The sequence below is a fragment of the Thunnus maccoyii genome, chromosome 13, assembly GCF_910596095.1.
Source record: "Thunnus maccoyii chromosome 13, fThuMac1.1, whole genome shotgun sequence".
Taxonomy (NCBI): domain Eukaryota; kingdom Metazoa; phylum Chordata; class Actinopteri; order Scombriformes; family Scombridae; genus Thunnus; species Thunnus maccoyii.
The window spans coordinates 15550323-15566632 of record NC_056545.1 but is presented as its reverse complement, the minus strand read 5'-3'; the positions used below and the strand labels follow the sequence as shown (position 1 = coordinate 15566632).

Below are 16310 nucleotides of genomic sequence, written 5' to 3'. Positions count from 1 at the left end.
TATATATCCTCCCTATTGATTTTATTTGTCTTAGTTTTTTAGTTTATTTTATCTAGTTTTTAATCTAGTTTTTATTTCACTCTATTTCATGTTAATTATTGTTTTTGAATTTATTTTATTTTATTACACGTTCATATTTTTTATTTCTCATGTGCATTAGTCTCAAATAGTTTTCCTGTTTACTATCTACATGTGTTTTGCCTTATTATTGTCAGTGAAACACTTTGAGTTGCACTAACCTGTATGAAAAGAGCTACAAATAAAGTTTGATTGATTGATTGATTGATGTAGGCTAAATAATATTAGACATTTTCTCTTCTAACAGCTCTGATACCAGCTGTTCAAGCAGGAATCTGGCTTTAAATTATACTCTTTTCCTCCTGTTCCCCCTTAAAAACATTTATTTTTTATACTCTACTTTTAGTTTTGTTCAAGTTTTCATGTCTTCTCAGCTTTGTCTAGGATGTCGAGGGTTAAGCCCTCAGAGACATGTAATACTGGGTTATTTAAGCTTGACTGTCATCAGTCATTGGGACTACATAAATGACCTCTAGTTCATTTACTAGAAAATTTCAACTGTCATCACAGGGAAATAATATCTCAACAGGAGCAAGCAAACATGATCATCAGATAAAACCAGAGCACAGTGAAACCTGTTGGTCTTAACTATTTTAAGCTTGGATAAATTTGGACAATGCCCTTCAGATACTGATGAGTACTCTGAGTCAGTTAGACAGACGTAGTCGGCCTTTAGCTGAAGCCAGAATAATAACTGACAAGGAAGAGATGATTATCAGTGCACATGTGAAAGATCATAAATATAGAAATGTACATTCTGTTTAACCTTATTTTGAAAATGAAAAATACTTCTGAGTGAATTTTTTTCTGCAACATTTTAAACTAAATTTAAACCTGTAATGTCTGATTTTGGCCACTTGGGAGCAGCGGAAACACGATGTGAACACAACACTGACATATCATCACTTTTTAAGTTGATTTCGTGAACTTGTTAACAAACAGTTGCCTGTTTAGACATCAAGCAGATACACAGCGACATTAGCTTTCATTTGGAGTTGTATTTCTAGCTAACTATATCTGGCATTTTGGCTACGAAAAGTTTCACTGTGTTCACCAGCTAGTAGTTAATTGTTTGCTGCTGCTACTGGATATAAACCAGTTTTAGACAAGTTAAAATTTTTACCTGATACCAAATTTCATGGCAATCTATAAAACAATTTTTGAGACATTTCACTCAAAAATCATGAATATAAACCTCGGTGTGGTACAAGAGGATCACCAAAGTCATTAGGATTCATCCTTTGGGGACCAATCTATCCGGTAGATGTTAAGATAAGTCACTGAATGAGGGAAAACTTTGACCTGCAAGTGGCGCTAAAAGTTAAATCAGGGAATCACCCAAGTCATTAGGATTCATCCTCTGAGGAACATGAATGTCTGTACAAAATTTCACGGCGATCCACCTGATAGATGTAGAGTTATTTCAGTCTGTAGAGCAACGCTGCTAAAAATATTGATAAAAGCCATTTTAGGGGTAATTTCAAAGCAAGCAAATATATCACCCTCATTTAAGAAATGTTGCTTTATCATGTGCTTTTTAATTGACTGTTTATTCTCTGGAAACTGAAGTATCTATATCAGCTGTGTTAGTATTTTTATTTCTGTATCAGAAGATAATAAACACTGCTGTGCTGCTTTGTTTAAGTGAAAAAGGAAAAGCAAAAAAACAACTGTGTACTAATGTGGTTTTCCTGATGTTCAGGAACTGATTGCTGTTTGTGGAAAGATCTCCTTTTTAAAATCGCTGCATGGGGATTTCATATGCCGCCACAGACAACATCCTCAGCACTCAGCGTGGTATTTCCCAGGGAGTTTCCATCCTATTCCTGTCCCACAGAGTCCAGTCCCCCCCCCTCCCCCTGCTGGTTCTTCAGGACTGCACACACACACACAAATATCACAAGCATGTATACAGAGAAACACACACACACACACACACTGAATGTATTAAGTTAATAAATTTGGCTCTTTTGAAGCACAATCCTGTGTAAAGTAAACCACACTACAACCTTTTTAATCATTACTAAATTTGGCCCTTGGATGCTGGATGTGCTGTGCTGTCTGCTCTTATTAAATCATACACCCACCAGTTGCTAAGAATAGGCTCAATCTTTGAGCTCATACAAGTCTGTCCTGCTTCTGTATTTACAACACACATCTGAGCTCTTCCAGAAAAGAGAGTGTTGTAACTACAGGAAGAAAGGGAATAAATTATAAAGCTGAGTCACGCGGACACGTTATAATGTATCAACACAGGAGTGACAAAGATCACAGTGAGATGCAGACGTGACACAGGCGTTTATTTAAAGTTTGTTGTCAGGAAACGTTAAAAAACCTGAATCATATTTCAATTGTTTGTACATTGTTTAAATTCCCACACAACCTCCAACCCGCAGCTCACTATTTCCTCTACTACATCATGTGACTGGGTGTGTTTTTATGTGCTATGGACCGTGTCCCTCGTGGCTCATGCCTTGTTCTGCGAGTCACTGGCGGAGGAGGAGGAGGTGGGGGCTGTTGGGGGGGGGGGGGGGAGAAGTGACTCGCACGCTTCTCCATCTGGTGTGGACATTGTTACACAAACAGATCTGGAGTTGCAGTAAGTGCGCTGGCATCTGTCTCGCACAGCCGTTTTCAACAACAGCTTTTGCAAACATGCCAAATCTGATTTTTGTTTGGAGGGTATTTGTACATAAAAAGCCCTGGAAATTTCTCAATCCGATCAGTCGCAGGGGTAAATGATGTACAGAATGGGGTTTAAACCTCTGGTACACCATCTCCAGGCAGTTTTAAGAGTGCAGTTAGATGTTACGTGGTGAAGAAGGTTATTCTGTGTTAAATACGTTGAGTAACTGATGTAGAGTACGGCTTGTTCTTTGGACTGAATCATTATGCGAGGAGTTAGTAAATGTTTTAAAAGCTAACCAACCAACCATCAACTATTTGGAAGGTGAGCTCACACAGTAACAATAGACTGTACACAGAAAATATGTACACAGCAAAATGTGATCATGACGTTTTTTTAAAGGCACTCATACCAAACGACACTGAGAGTGATACCATGAATTGTTTTTCTTTCATTTTCAATACTGCTCCTAAATGAATCAGTAGCCAATAAAGGTTACAGGCAGTGGTGGAAGAAGTATTCAGATCCTTTACTTAAGTAAAAGTACTGATAAGGCAATGTAAAAATACTCCATTGTAAGTAAAAGCCCTGCATGAAAAATCCTACTTAAAAAAAAGTACATAAGTATTAGTAATAAAATGTAGTTAAACTATTGCAGTAAAAGTAGTGGTTTGGTCCCTCTGACTGATATATTATTATATATGACATCATTAGATTATTAATACTGAAGCATCAGTGTGTAAGCAGCATGTTACTGTTGTAGCTGCTGGAGGTGGAGCTAGTTTCAACTACTTTATATACAGTTAGCTAGTTCAATCCAGTGTTTCCCAACCTAGGAGTTGGGCCCCTCCAAAGGGTCACCAGATAAATCTGAGGGGTCGTGAGATGATTAATGGGAGAGGAAAGAAGGAAAAACAAAGTTCTGATACACAAATCTGTTTTCAGTTTTTGGACTTTTTCTCTAATCTTTGATTTTTGGTGAAATATTGGATCATTTGAACATTTATTGAAATGAAACCATGTGAGAAGTTTAGAGGGAAAAATCACTATTTGGTGGAGCTGTTAACAACTCATAGACATCTGAAATGTGACCCCAACTACACACTGCTTTTTGTAAGATGTCCAAAGCCAAAAAGGTTGGAAACCACTGGTTTCATCTTAAACAATGTGTTGTATTTCATAAGCTTGTTATATTATTCATCGTGTCAAATCTTCATCTGAAAAGTAACTAAAGCTGTCAAATAAATGTAGTGGAGTAGAAAGTACAATATTTCCCTCTGAAATGTAGTGAAGTGGAAATATAAAGTAGCATCAAATAGAAATACTCAAGTAAAGTACCTCAAAATTGTACTTAAGTACAGTACTTGAATAAATGTACTTGGTTGTACTGGTTAAAGTTCATCAGTGAGAAATGCGCAATTTTTGAGTGATTCACATTTCCAAGAGAGCAGCATCATATCTGTGTAGCAGGAGGTCACTGGAGGCTCATGGGAAGTCGTGTAATTCACAAAGAATTCAGGAATTTAAAAAATATCTCCCACCACGATAGAAAACAGACTAGACAAAGTCATTTTACAAAGTCATATTGAATATCTGATGGTTCACAGAGCCTCTACTCATGTATTCAGTGATTGAAGTGGTTATGTGTGTACAAGGGCTCATAAAAGAGGCAGGGGAAGGAGAAGACACAGGGATGAGACAGCGGATTTGGTCTCGTGTGGATTTGCTGTGTGTGCTCGCTGCGTCAGGTGACAGTGAGGAAGCAGCTTCTCAAACTGCAGCAACCTTAAAGCCGCAGAGTGACAAGCCCAGGTTCACAGGAGAGAGAGAGAGAGAGAGAGAGAGACAGAAATAAAGGAGACCGGCATGTGTGTCAACGTTGAGAGGGAAACTAGTTCATCTTGACCTGCTGGCGTCTCTGCAGGCCATTTGCAGGCTCTTTGATTGCCTTAAACACACACACCGCAACTTCTGTGCTATTAGTTGCAGATTCAAAATGAAACTTTGACTGTCAGCAAACACAAAAAGATACAAACCCAGTTCAGGATTTTTATTCATCTTGAGTCTTTCGATGCAGCTAAAACAAAAATGGAGCTGGACCTGAGCTGCATTTGTAACGTCTCACGTGGATGTAGCATTGCTGACATCATCCATGTTTCTGAACATGACGGATTAACCTGCTATAGGCCCCAATTAAACCCCCGCTCCTCCCCTCCTCTCTGAGCAGTGTGCACAGTAATCCTAAACTGGAATATTACATGGTCTGAGACTTGCTTTGATCAAACCCTTATTAACATTGCACTAATTTAGGAATATGCAACATGTAAGTGCAAAACTGAAGTGATGAAAGTGTTCAAGAGAAGACGTCAAGATGATCTAATCACACAAGATGCACTTTTAAGGTCTTATCATGTCATGGATGCTCTGCTTTAGTAGCGGATATTCCCATATTCCTAAATGACAAACCAGTTTATCAAATTACCACAAAACAATTGCTGTACGGTGAACCTGAGGTCAGAGGCCAGTAGTTAATCCAGCTTTGTTTAGTGATGTTTGAAGCCTATATTTGCATTTATGGCTCAACATAATGTTTCAACTGTTACAGGAGTCAAAAACTATCTACATATGAGCCAAGAGAAAGAGAAAGCCTGGCTGGAGTGGAGCTGTGAATAATAACTACCAGTCTGCTTGATGGATTCTTAAAATCACCACCAGGACACATATTACAAGAAATAAATTAGAAACTGGGACCATAAATGCTTGTGGGGGGTAAAAAGTGCTGAAATGAAGGTATGACTTAGTTAATGGAGGTCTTCTTTTTGGAGCTGGCATGTAGAAGCAATTTCCAGTAATGCACCTCTGCAGTGGCATCAAAAGCTTCACATTTTAGCCATAGTTGTGGCTGCTGCTTGGGTTTATAGTGCTGTGATGAGCCAAGTGGCCAAAACAAGTCTGTAGTTCAAGTCAGTGCTACATCAGGCACAGCTACTCAAGCTAAGGGCTGTGATTTTAGCTCCTTTCAAAGCAGGATGATCATTTTTGACCTTTGCAGCAGGTAAACAGATACTGAGCTGAGCTACAGGTCTCATTTGCTGCCCTTTTAACACTTAACTTAAGAGCTCAACCAGCAGCTCGGTTGTTGGACTCATGCATTTTTAAATTTGGAAATATGTTGATGTCATAGGCTACAAATTATGGTTTCTGCATGTGTATTCAGTCTGTTTCACCTTGACTGAATGCAAAACTGCTATATGTTGTTATTGTTGTATAATCATTATGCATTTTTGTGAACAATTTGACACTCATCATAAATAAGTAGTTACAAAATAATAATTTTGCAGCATATTTATATTTATAGACAGGTCAATTCATGTTTATCCTATATGCTTATATATATGATGCTTACAATCACTGTAATGCTTCATGTCTCAGTTGAGCTCTCAAATGACAGATTACCGTAATTATCTGACACTTCTGAGACATCCGGACACTGAAGCTGCTGCTGTGTCCTGAAATCAAACTTCCTCTTCAGTTTGTTTCTGTGAATTATCATAAACAGGTCAATCTGCTGCCTCATGGAAGCGCTGCATATACAGCAGACCTGCGTGCACACGTCAGATCCGTGCAGACTCTGACGTCCGCTTCTCGTGCCTGCCCACGTCATTACGCTGCCAGCTGATCGGAGTGGGAAGCCGGCTGACTTGGGTGTGTATGTGTGTGCGTGCGTGTGTGTGTGTGTGTGTGTGTGTGTGTGTGTGTGTGTGTGTGTGAGGGAGAGAAAGAGAGAGAAAGAGAGAGAGAGAGAGAGAGAGAGAGAGGGAGTTGTGTAAAAGGGGCTGAAGTCCTGCGCTGCGCTCTCCACTGCTGCTGCTGCTGCTGCTGCTGTTGCTGCATGGAAAAGTAGGCTCACCCCCAGATATAACGCTGACAAACCGTGTCATTTATCGTGGATGCAAGACATGTAAAAAAAAAAAAAAAAAGAAAAGAAAAAAAAAAGACAACGACACACCCTGGTGAAGGTCCTGGACTCCGCCGAGCAGTGGGCGAGGCAGCCTGAACTCCGCCGGACCGTTCAGATGTGTCGGCGGCGCAGGAGCGACCCGGCCGGTGGTCAAGGTGGGGCGCATTACTGGCTGTGTGTGTTTCTGCTGGCTAAATGCTTGTTCCTGTCAGCCTGATTTAGCCTGTGGCGGCTTCATGACCCACTTTGCGTTAAAAACGGCAACTAGGAAACCGTCCTTAACACGACTTTAACCAAGTAAAATCCAGATCTGCGGGTCTGATATCTGTTTTTTCAGCGACAGGGGGGTTTTTGCGCAATTTGGCGTCGTCAGATTCTCGAGAATATAGATTTGATGTTAAAGGAGTTCTGGCTGAAGGCCTACATGTGTCATGTAGATCATATCGTCCAGGCCTACTGACACAGGGGAGCTGATAGGATTTATGGCCACCCTAGAAATCTGACATTTGGCCACCCCACCGCAACCCTCCATCTAATCAATATTTGGATGATTGACAGAGTGAAATAGTGGGAAAATGCATTGTTAAAGTACTGCATGGAGTATTTAGACATGCAGTAATTTTTAAAAGGGTTTATTTTAGTGTAATAGCAGCTAAAAAGTGCATGAAATCTGCTAAAAGGCCTGAATTATGTCTAATTATTAAAGGAGAGAACCGAAAAGCCAGCAAAGATACACACAGCGTGTCATCAGAGCTGAAATATGTGTATATAAATGTAAATATATATATGAATTGTTTTGATTTAATTTTTAAATCTGTTAGGTTGTGTTTCAGGACTATCATGTCGTAGTTGTGGAAAACCAGACCTCTTAAGAATTCACACAGTCATTTATAAGCAGTTAACTGTCAAATTTGGGGTTTTATAAGCTGTAAATTACAAGTTGTGGTCTGAATCGATATAATCCGAACTTGTCAAAAAGTGTCAGCATTCAAAGCCTCTTAAAAATTGCTGAGTTCATAACAGGCTGAGGAAAAGGCCTGTTCTCTTGTAGGGGATAGGTGAAAATCAGGAAGATAACCGAGGCCGAGTCATTTCTCATAAATGCAGTGACACCAGCAGTCACCTAGTAGATAGGAAGGGTCCTTAAGTGAAAGAGAAGTTTTATCAACACGAGTATGTTACTGTGGATGTTTGTGAGCACCAGTAACACATTCTTAAAGCAGGTGACGTAACAAAAGTATTTAGGCCTCTCCGTCCAAGTCTCCTCAACTCAAACATTCAATTCTCTGCACAGTCTTCTGTTAAACATGTTAAAGCTGAGTGTATTAAAGTGTTTCCCTTGTGATAAATGTTTCGGAGGTGAAGCTTACTGTAGTGTATGTTACATCGATGGAGCCAGTCTTACATAATTGCACAGCCAGAGTTCACTGCGCCAGTAGGAATGCGCAATAGGCTGTGTCACGAGCTGCATTTGTGCCATTGCAACCCCGAGTGTGACATAAGCCACCCTGTCAAATCACATGGCACTGACAGGGTGTCAGTTAAAAAGCAACTCATCTCATCTACATGTGTTGTTTGCCCTGCATCCAGACAGAATAAGCAACCCCAGCTGCTGTTTTATTGCCTACATTTGCAGAAGTGAAGCCATCTTGCTCAACTTGGGTTACACCCTTCATTCCTATTGCGTGTCTTGTCAAGGGAAGATGGGGCAAGAAGGGATGTGTTATGTAGGTTCATTTAGAAAAAGAATCCAGTTCTTTTCAAGCAAAATGGCACAGGCAGCCTCGGGACAGGCTTACAGGCCTGCATGCAGCACATTAGCGTCTCCCAGGATGTCATGAATTCAGAAGCTATTCCTCTCAAAACAGCCTCTGATTTGTGGTGATCTCAGGGGTTAAGTTAAGTCAGATAGCCTTTTAAAAGTCAAGAAAACAGCCAGCAGCAGAGCATAAGAAGAGGTTCCCTGCACTATGATCAGTGTGTTTCCAAAGCCACCGCCCTTTCCCTGTCTTTGTCCCCATTCCCAGTCTAAAATGATCAGTCTATATTACAGACTACAATCTGGGGCAGTAAACAATCTCTGGCCGGGCCACACCCACAGCAGAGGAATGCACCTGAGTTGATATGTAATAGACATATATAACATTTAATTATGGTGTGTTTCCATTCGCAGCGCTGCAGCAGCAGTATGCTAATCTGCAACCACGCCGTATGTGATAATTCTGCATGTAGTTTCACTGCTGATGGTCGTGTGATGCAAAACCAAAGTCAGCTTGATGAATGACTCTTTATCTCGTCACCTCATATGTTATTCTCGCACAATAGTGTGACCCTTAACATGAAAAGGTCAAACGGGTATGCTTGTATCATTCCGGCAGCATTCTAGTGGACGCCCTCTCCACCGTCTTACGCCTTTTTTTTTTTTTTTGTTCTTCAACAGTAGTGCGCTGCTGCTTCCACCTGTTCACATTCATCTTTTCCGTAATACATAATTCCAAGCCCTCTGGATGAATAAATTCAAACTCTGCCCTTGTGCTTGCAGCTAAGCCTCAACAAAACAATCTCTTAAACAGTTAAAATGTCAATAATTCCTCTTTGCATTGCACACAGCTCACTCACGCCCTCCTGTTTACACACCATCATTCCTATTTCTCTCTGACACGCACATCCTGCCCATGTGTCTTTCCTCTTTCTTATCCTCCCTGCTGTGGCAGAGAATGCACGTCCACAGATAAGCTCAGTCTTTTGTGTGTTACACAGTTGTTCCATGTATAAAAGCCTGTCTCAAGGCCTTCCACAGTGGCTGTCATGTGGCTCTGTCTGACTGCCTCGCTTGGATGAGGCCAAGAAAGAAAGAAAGAAAGAAAGAGACGAGACGGAAAGGGGGAGGTAGGAGGTGCAAAATAAAAAAGAGAGGAAAAGGCAGAGAGGGGTGAGGGTGAACCTGACAGCAAGGAGACGTCCGCCTCGTGCTGCACAGTCCGGGCGCAGGCCAGATGTAGACGTGAAGATATGGGAGGGGATGGGTGAAGGATAGAGGGATGGAAAAGAAGGAGTGTGTGCGAGCCCACAGCAGCCGGATGGAATTTCTAGCATACACAGCTGGAATGTCAGGAATGCAGGACAGTCTGATCTGACCGAGAGAGAGGGCGGAGAGGACAGACGAGTCAGGAAAGACAAAAAAAGAAGAAGAGATATTGGAAAAGTGTGGCACGGCTAAAGAGTCGGGGGGGATCAACAGTGCCAGTCATTGTGGACATAAAGATACAGAATCACTGTTTGTGGAGGGAGTAGCCCATTATAGAACAAAAAACTAATTCAGTTTCAGTCTGAGGTTGCGGCAGCCGTAGTCAGACTGTCAGTGGTCCTGTGTGTGGCCCGAGGACTTTACTGTACGTCCTCCTCCTCCCTGACTTGATTCAGACTAACGCAGGCATGAGCGCGCGTGCAGGCCTTCAGGGTGGAGGAGGGTGTTGGTTCACTTTGTGATACCGAAGTGATGAATGACGGGCTTCTTTTGCTGTAGCAGAAATGTTTTCAAGACCTGTTGACATTGCAAAACATTGTGTTATTAAGTGTGATATTCAGCTATGAAGTCTAGCTAAGTTAAATAATAATAATAATATGTTTATTTTCTTGTTCTTTCAGTTGGATGTTTGAGCTTCACTGTGCAGAATGATATACGTGCAGTTTGACACTAGAAGGCTGTTTACACATTCATCTGCTGAAAGTGGAAAGTTTCTCTGAGCTCACCGAAAACCAGATTTTAAGGCGTGTACTGACGAGCAGGATTTGTGACATCACAACCAGTTTGTGATGAATCAGGTCCAGTACACAACTTACACAAATGTGATGTTGAAACTTGGGAGCCTCCAGTGTACTGAGAATGGACTTAACAGTGAAGTAGGAGACATCCAATGTCCAACAGTTAAACTCCTGAAATGAAAAATGCATATTTATAGATTCTGGATTTTTAATGAGGTAGAAGGAGTAGACGTCATTTTAAGGATTCTAATGTGATAATTGAACTTTTAACTTAAGTTTTTTTTTATAATTTATGTCTTTTATAAAACATGTCTGGAGCGAATCTTTACCTTATGTAGTAAGTGATCTACACATGTTGCTGTGAGTCAGTCTTGCTGCCAATTTGGTCCAGTGGCCAATTATAGTACTGCAACCAAAAAAAAAAAAAAATCCCCTGCAGCCCAAAAAGCATCTTCCCATGATAGACCACCATTATGAAGGCTGGAGTGTGCTTGAAATGAACTAGTTGTACAAAGTGTCATCAAAGCCACATTTAGAGGCAGGACAGACCTGAACAATCACTGAGTAATGTGGGTATAATTATCACACTGTTGGTTTAACAAAGCTAGAAGTTTTTTCAGACAGATTCTGCTTTGTCTGGCACATAAAGACACATCAGGAAAACTACTGACAGGACACTCTGAATGGCACTGACATTTATTACTCTTTGTATTATGAATTTATATTCCATTGTAAAACTTTCCAAGAACCTAGGAAAGCTATTTTTATGTGTGTGATATCTCAAGGTAAAGTCCACGTGTTGAGACACTAATACACACGTGCAGTGGACAAAACCAGGAAGACGGAAAACATTTTTTTGGCGTATGCGCTTGGTGAGTGACTGTCACAAACCGGCTCACAGTGCCTGACACAGCCTATAAAGTGCCAATGAATGTTTTATATGAAATAAATAAAGCTTGTTTGGTTTGTTGAGGTCAGCTGCATCAGTAGTGAAAAAAGTGTGCGAGTGTTGAATGCAGAAAAAATGTCAAACAGACCAAAACCTGGAGAAGTGGAGCCTACGAGAGAGAGAGAGAGAGAGAGAGAGAGAGAGGCTTGTCTGGCTTAGACAGACCCGGTAGACGTGCCACCACATTCGGCTAAAGAGCCTCAGCTCAGACTGCAGACTCCTGAGAGAGAGAGAGAGAGAGAGAGAGAGAGGAGACGTGAAAATCCTTCAGGCAGAGAGGGCGGGACGTAACAACAACTTTCATTGGGATGAATGGGTGCCATTTTGGAGTCCGGTGGTCAGTTACGCTTGATTTTTAGAGAATGTGTGAGACTGATTTGTTTGGGAAACAAGTGCAAATCCCGGCACACCACTAGCAGATTTCTTCCTTTAAAAAAAAAAAAAGGTAAGAGATTTAGTAACTTCTTAAGAAGGAAACTTTTTGCAGTGGGCGTCAGTCACAAGTCAGAACAGGCAGAGTCAGGGCCTCTACGTGCTGACTCACCCACTTCAAAAGAAAAAAAAAACATTACTGACATTTGTCATGTAGATACGTTTGTCAGGAGGTGGAAGAAAATCATTTTAGTGTTTTTCCATGTACAACCTGTCTATTTTCCAGTTCATCATCACAGTTACGTGTCTAAATGGTTTTTGCTCTCAGGATGATGCTGAAGTTTACTCCAAACTACTGTGATGTCTGTAAAACTTTCATAAGCGTCCTGTTGATTGTGATCCACCCCCCCTGCTGGCTACAGGGCACTCAAATACCTGAGATTATTCTGGTTCTCTTTACTGCAGGAATGTACAGCATGTGTTACTCATCGTCAACTGGATAAGTCGAGCATGTCCTCAATATCTTGAGATTACTGCAAGATTACATTCTTTGAAGGCAAGAAAAGCACAGACCTGCTTTAGTTTTACATGTGTTAGCCTTAAAGTGAACAGTTTTCAGTGTGTCTTAGATTTATTTTTACAAGCAGTTATCAGAGAATTGTTACTTATTTCAATATCAGCACCTAAAGGTCCCGGTTGGCAAGTGTTGGAGTGTAATTCATGAAAGAGTTTTTCAAAACAATATGACAGACAAAACCAGAAAAACAAATTCAAAAGAAGAAGAAAAAAAAAGATTAAGAATCTACAGCCATGCTAGCTGCCTTGTAAGGCTGTAGTGGGTGCTCTGAATTAAATGCTAATGTCAGCATGCTAACATGCTAACAGTATAATAGTACTTACAATGTTCACTCTCATAGTTTAGCGTGTTAGCATTTGCTTATTAGCACTAAACCCAAAGTATTACTGAAGCTGATGCGAATGTCATAAGTAGGTTTGGCCTGATGATGGCGCTAAAAGGAAAAGTTATCTCAAAGTGATTACAGTCTGTATATGTCTGGACATGAATTTCTGCACCCAGTTTCATGACAACCCATTGAATAGTTTTTGAGATATTTCAGTCTGGACCAAAGACGCTGCCATCCATAGAGCCATGTTGCAAGCATGGCTAAAAATTATGTATATAGTAGCTTTAATTTAGTCAAGGTAAAGGAGATATAAGGTTGCTAACCTGCTGTCTTACCTACATGAACATGTCAGTTTTAACTTCAGCTGGAGAAAGCTGTCCAATAGGGCTGGACGATATGGGCAAAATCAAATATCAGTCTTTTTGACCAAATACCTCTATTGATATTGCGAACCTATTGTAGTGATGACTATTGGTGCTTTCACAAAATATTTACACGATGAGATTTTTGATAAATAATCATCAGTAATGTGGATATAATGACTAAGTGGGTGAAGACAAATAATAGAACAGCTAGAACAGTCTGTAAGTTCAGAAAATTACATCACTTTACTGTAATGTAGCATTTAAAACCAGGAAAAGACAACACTTGTGCTGTATTATGAATCCAAAATTTAAGACGATATCTAGTCTCACATCAGGATATCTATATAATATTGATATATTGCTGAGCCCTACTGTCCAAAGTATTTGTTGACAGCAACACTGTCACTAGATGAAGTAAGCTAATTCTGCCTTTTCACATGTACACTCGCCAACTTTGTCAGACCTGTATAATAGTGTGTTTCCAAACAGCTACAAGCTTCTCCTCAACATTTGGAGAACGCAGATTATTTGTAGCTGCAGGTTTTCTTAGAGAGACAAACCCTCCTGAACATTCACTTTATCAATTAAGACCTCAAAAACAAATACTTCTTCAGACTTCTGAAAGGATTCTCCGCTTTCATGTAGAGGCTGTCTTCTCCTCTTCATCGCCTCTCACTCATGCTCCGTAACCACGGTAACTGACATAAAAGGCCAGTCTGTGATTTTTGAGCATCATAACTAAGAGGCTATCTAAGAATCTAAGAATGTCTTGCTGGCACTGGGTAACGTGCAGAGGGAGAGCGGAGCTGCTGATGCATGTATCCCTGCCGGTAATCAGATGCATGATCTTGTGTGCATCTCCCGAGTCTTTTCTTGCATATCAGCTCGTTTCACCCACTTACTCACAGCTGATCGCACACACTGTGTCTCCACTGCACCCACTAACTGTACGTGTGTGACTGGCCGCAGGCCACCTCATACCCACGCTACCGGAGCAGGGCGTTTAGAGGGGAAGTTAACAATCTCTTCTTCTCTTTTTGCAGGAATATGTGCACCTAAAGCAGAAGAAGGACAAAGAAGGAGTCGCCATTTGTGCTTTAATTCAAGGACAGTCACTCCAAGCTGCCTGTTGCGGAAAGGTCGACTCTCACGCTCACTGGCTGACTCCCAGAAGTCCCTCACCCTCGGCCCCAAATGGCTAACACACAGCAGTTCTTCACTGGCAAGCTTTATGTTCCTGTACACATGCTAAAGCTGCCAGCTGAAGAACTGCTCTGGTCAGCCCTGCCCCGGATGACTCAAGAATAGGAAGCGGATGGGGGGGCGGTGGTGGTGGTGGTGGTGGGAAGAGGACTGAGGAAGGCAACGTTTCACACACTTCAGTAGTCAGACTGGACATTAATAACCTGCCAGATTCGAACCACCATTGTTTATGTTTCCTTGTTAAGCACATGGAAGGTATATTTCTCTGTGGTCACTGGTCACACATGTCTTTGTCTGAAAAAAATCCTGCTTGTCTATGATGTGTTTATTATTATTTTTTTTTTACAATAAAGAACATATATTTTCTCAGACTTAAGGTTTATTGTTGTGGAGAAAAATAACTGCACACCATGTACAGTGAGACACATACTGTAGCAGCACTGACGGCATGCAAGGATTTTAAACTCTTTTCCAAAAATAACACACACAGACAAAGAAGCACACAGTCGACTTATGCAAGAATGCATCAGTTTTAACTTTCAAGTCTCTGGTGATCCCATTAAGGGGAACAATAAAGATCAGAATAACTTAAGATGCTCTTTAAGTGTTAAGTTATCGTAGTTTAAAGCACAGAGATGTGTAAGAGCTGGAAATAATTGTATTGTCTTTGTTCTCTGGTAGTAAGAAATAAAAATAAAAAAAAGTCAGAAAACAAACATTTAGTCACGATGGCATGAATCCAGTTAGATCACTGTTACATATAAGATGTGAAACCAGAGGGAGAAAATAAATTACTAAATGTCTGTTCTTCAGGGCCTCAAGGCGTCACCTGCTGCTTCAAAGGATTCTTTCACAAACCACAAACTTTCACAGCAACTTGAGAAATCACACGATTATCAAACAAGGGGAGGTACTGAGATGATCTATTGAAAGTACAGAGATATTAATAACTGACCAATATTTATAGCATTGTAAATTTCTAGTCTGCAGCTTCTTGATTTCTTAATTTGCAAATTGAAATTGTTACTTTGTGAGTGTAAGCTGGATTAGTTTAGTAAGGAAAATATTTAGGCTTCCTGTTTCAGTTGTGTGCAGTTAATCAGTTTACAAAAAACCCCAATCATCATAAAATATTTTTTGAAGTGCATAGAAATTTTTACAGCCTCCAATGATATAAATCTGACTCGAAGGCACACATGCAGTGAATTCAGCAACTTTTTTTTTTACAAGTCTGATTAGTCTGTAGTGCAGAAAAATCACATTAGGAAACTGAATATAATAAACACTATAAATATTTTTATAATGACAAACAGGAAATACAGAGCAAAATACAGAGCAAGTTATCTGTAAGTAAGAAGATCAGGTGAAACTGGAGGTTTGCTGCTCCACTAAACTACATCAGGTCTTTGAAGCAGTTTCTCAAGTTCACCACTAGATGGCGCCGTAATATCGCCAAAACTATGGTTACAACATGGCTGAAGGCTTCATGGAGCCTGGTCCTGGTCTCACTGCTGGACAGTGAGGATTGTTAACTCAGACTGGGTCATTTCCACCACATGTGGATGAACATTTTACTAAATGTGGTGAATTCTCATCTAATTGAAATTTGTCCAATTAATTCCAAATGTTAAAAGAGGTAAAAGTTGCAACAAGAGACAAACAAAAAACATTCAACGCTGCAGAATAACTCCTGTACAGCTCCAAGATATGATGTGTTATTGTGTTAAAGTATGAAAAAAAGAAAGAAACACACTCTCAAATCAATTTTCCGTGAGATTCAGAGTGTGAATGAGACTTTCACTGTGTCCCCATCATGCATCTGTGCAACAATCATACACAAAACTTCACAAGTCAGACCATCTGTGGAAGTGGATCATCAGGTAGTCTTAGTGGCAGAGCATAGTGACAAGTTTAAAATGACTGACTCAGTATTATATTAGTGGATTAACTGATGCATTTATGTGTATATTGGCGTGTACAGTACATGTGTATAATGTACTGTATGTTGATGCTGGTTGAAGTGGTGGTGATTTTAACTACTTTATACTGTTGTTGAGTAGTTTAATGTACAACAATGTAGTCTTTA

The 16310-nt window shown here is 40.4% G+C and overlaps 1 long non-coding RNA gene across 1 annotated transcript; it reads left to right on the top strand.

Annotated features, from left to right (window-relative positions):
- The first annotated feature begins 6509 nt into the window (after window positions 1–6509).
- On the top strand, window positions 6510–14595 carry LOC121910490. Its single transcript, XR_006099677.1, has 2 exons — window positions 6510–6820; window positions 14065–14595. It is a non-coding gene; the product is annotated as an uncharacterized LOC121910490 (long non-coding RNA).
- Window positions 14596–16310: the final 1715 nt, after the last annotated feature.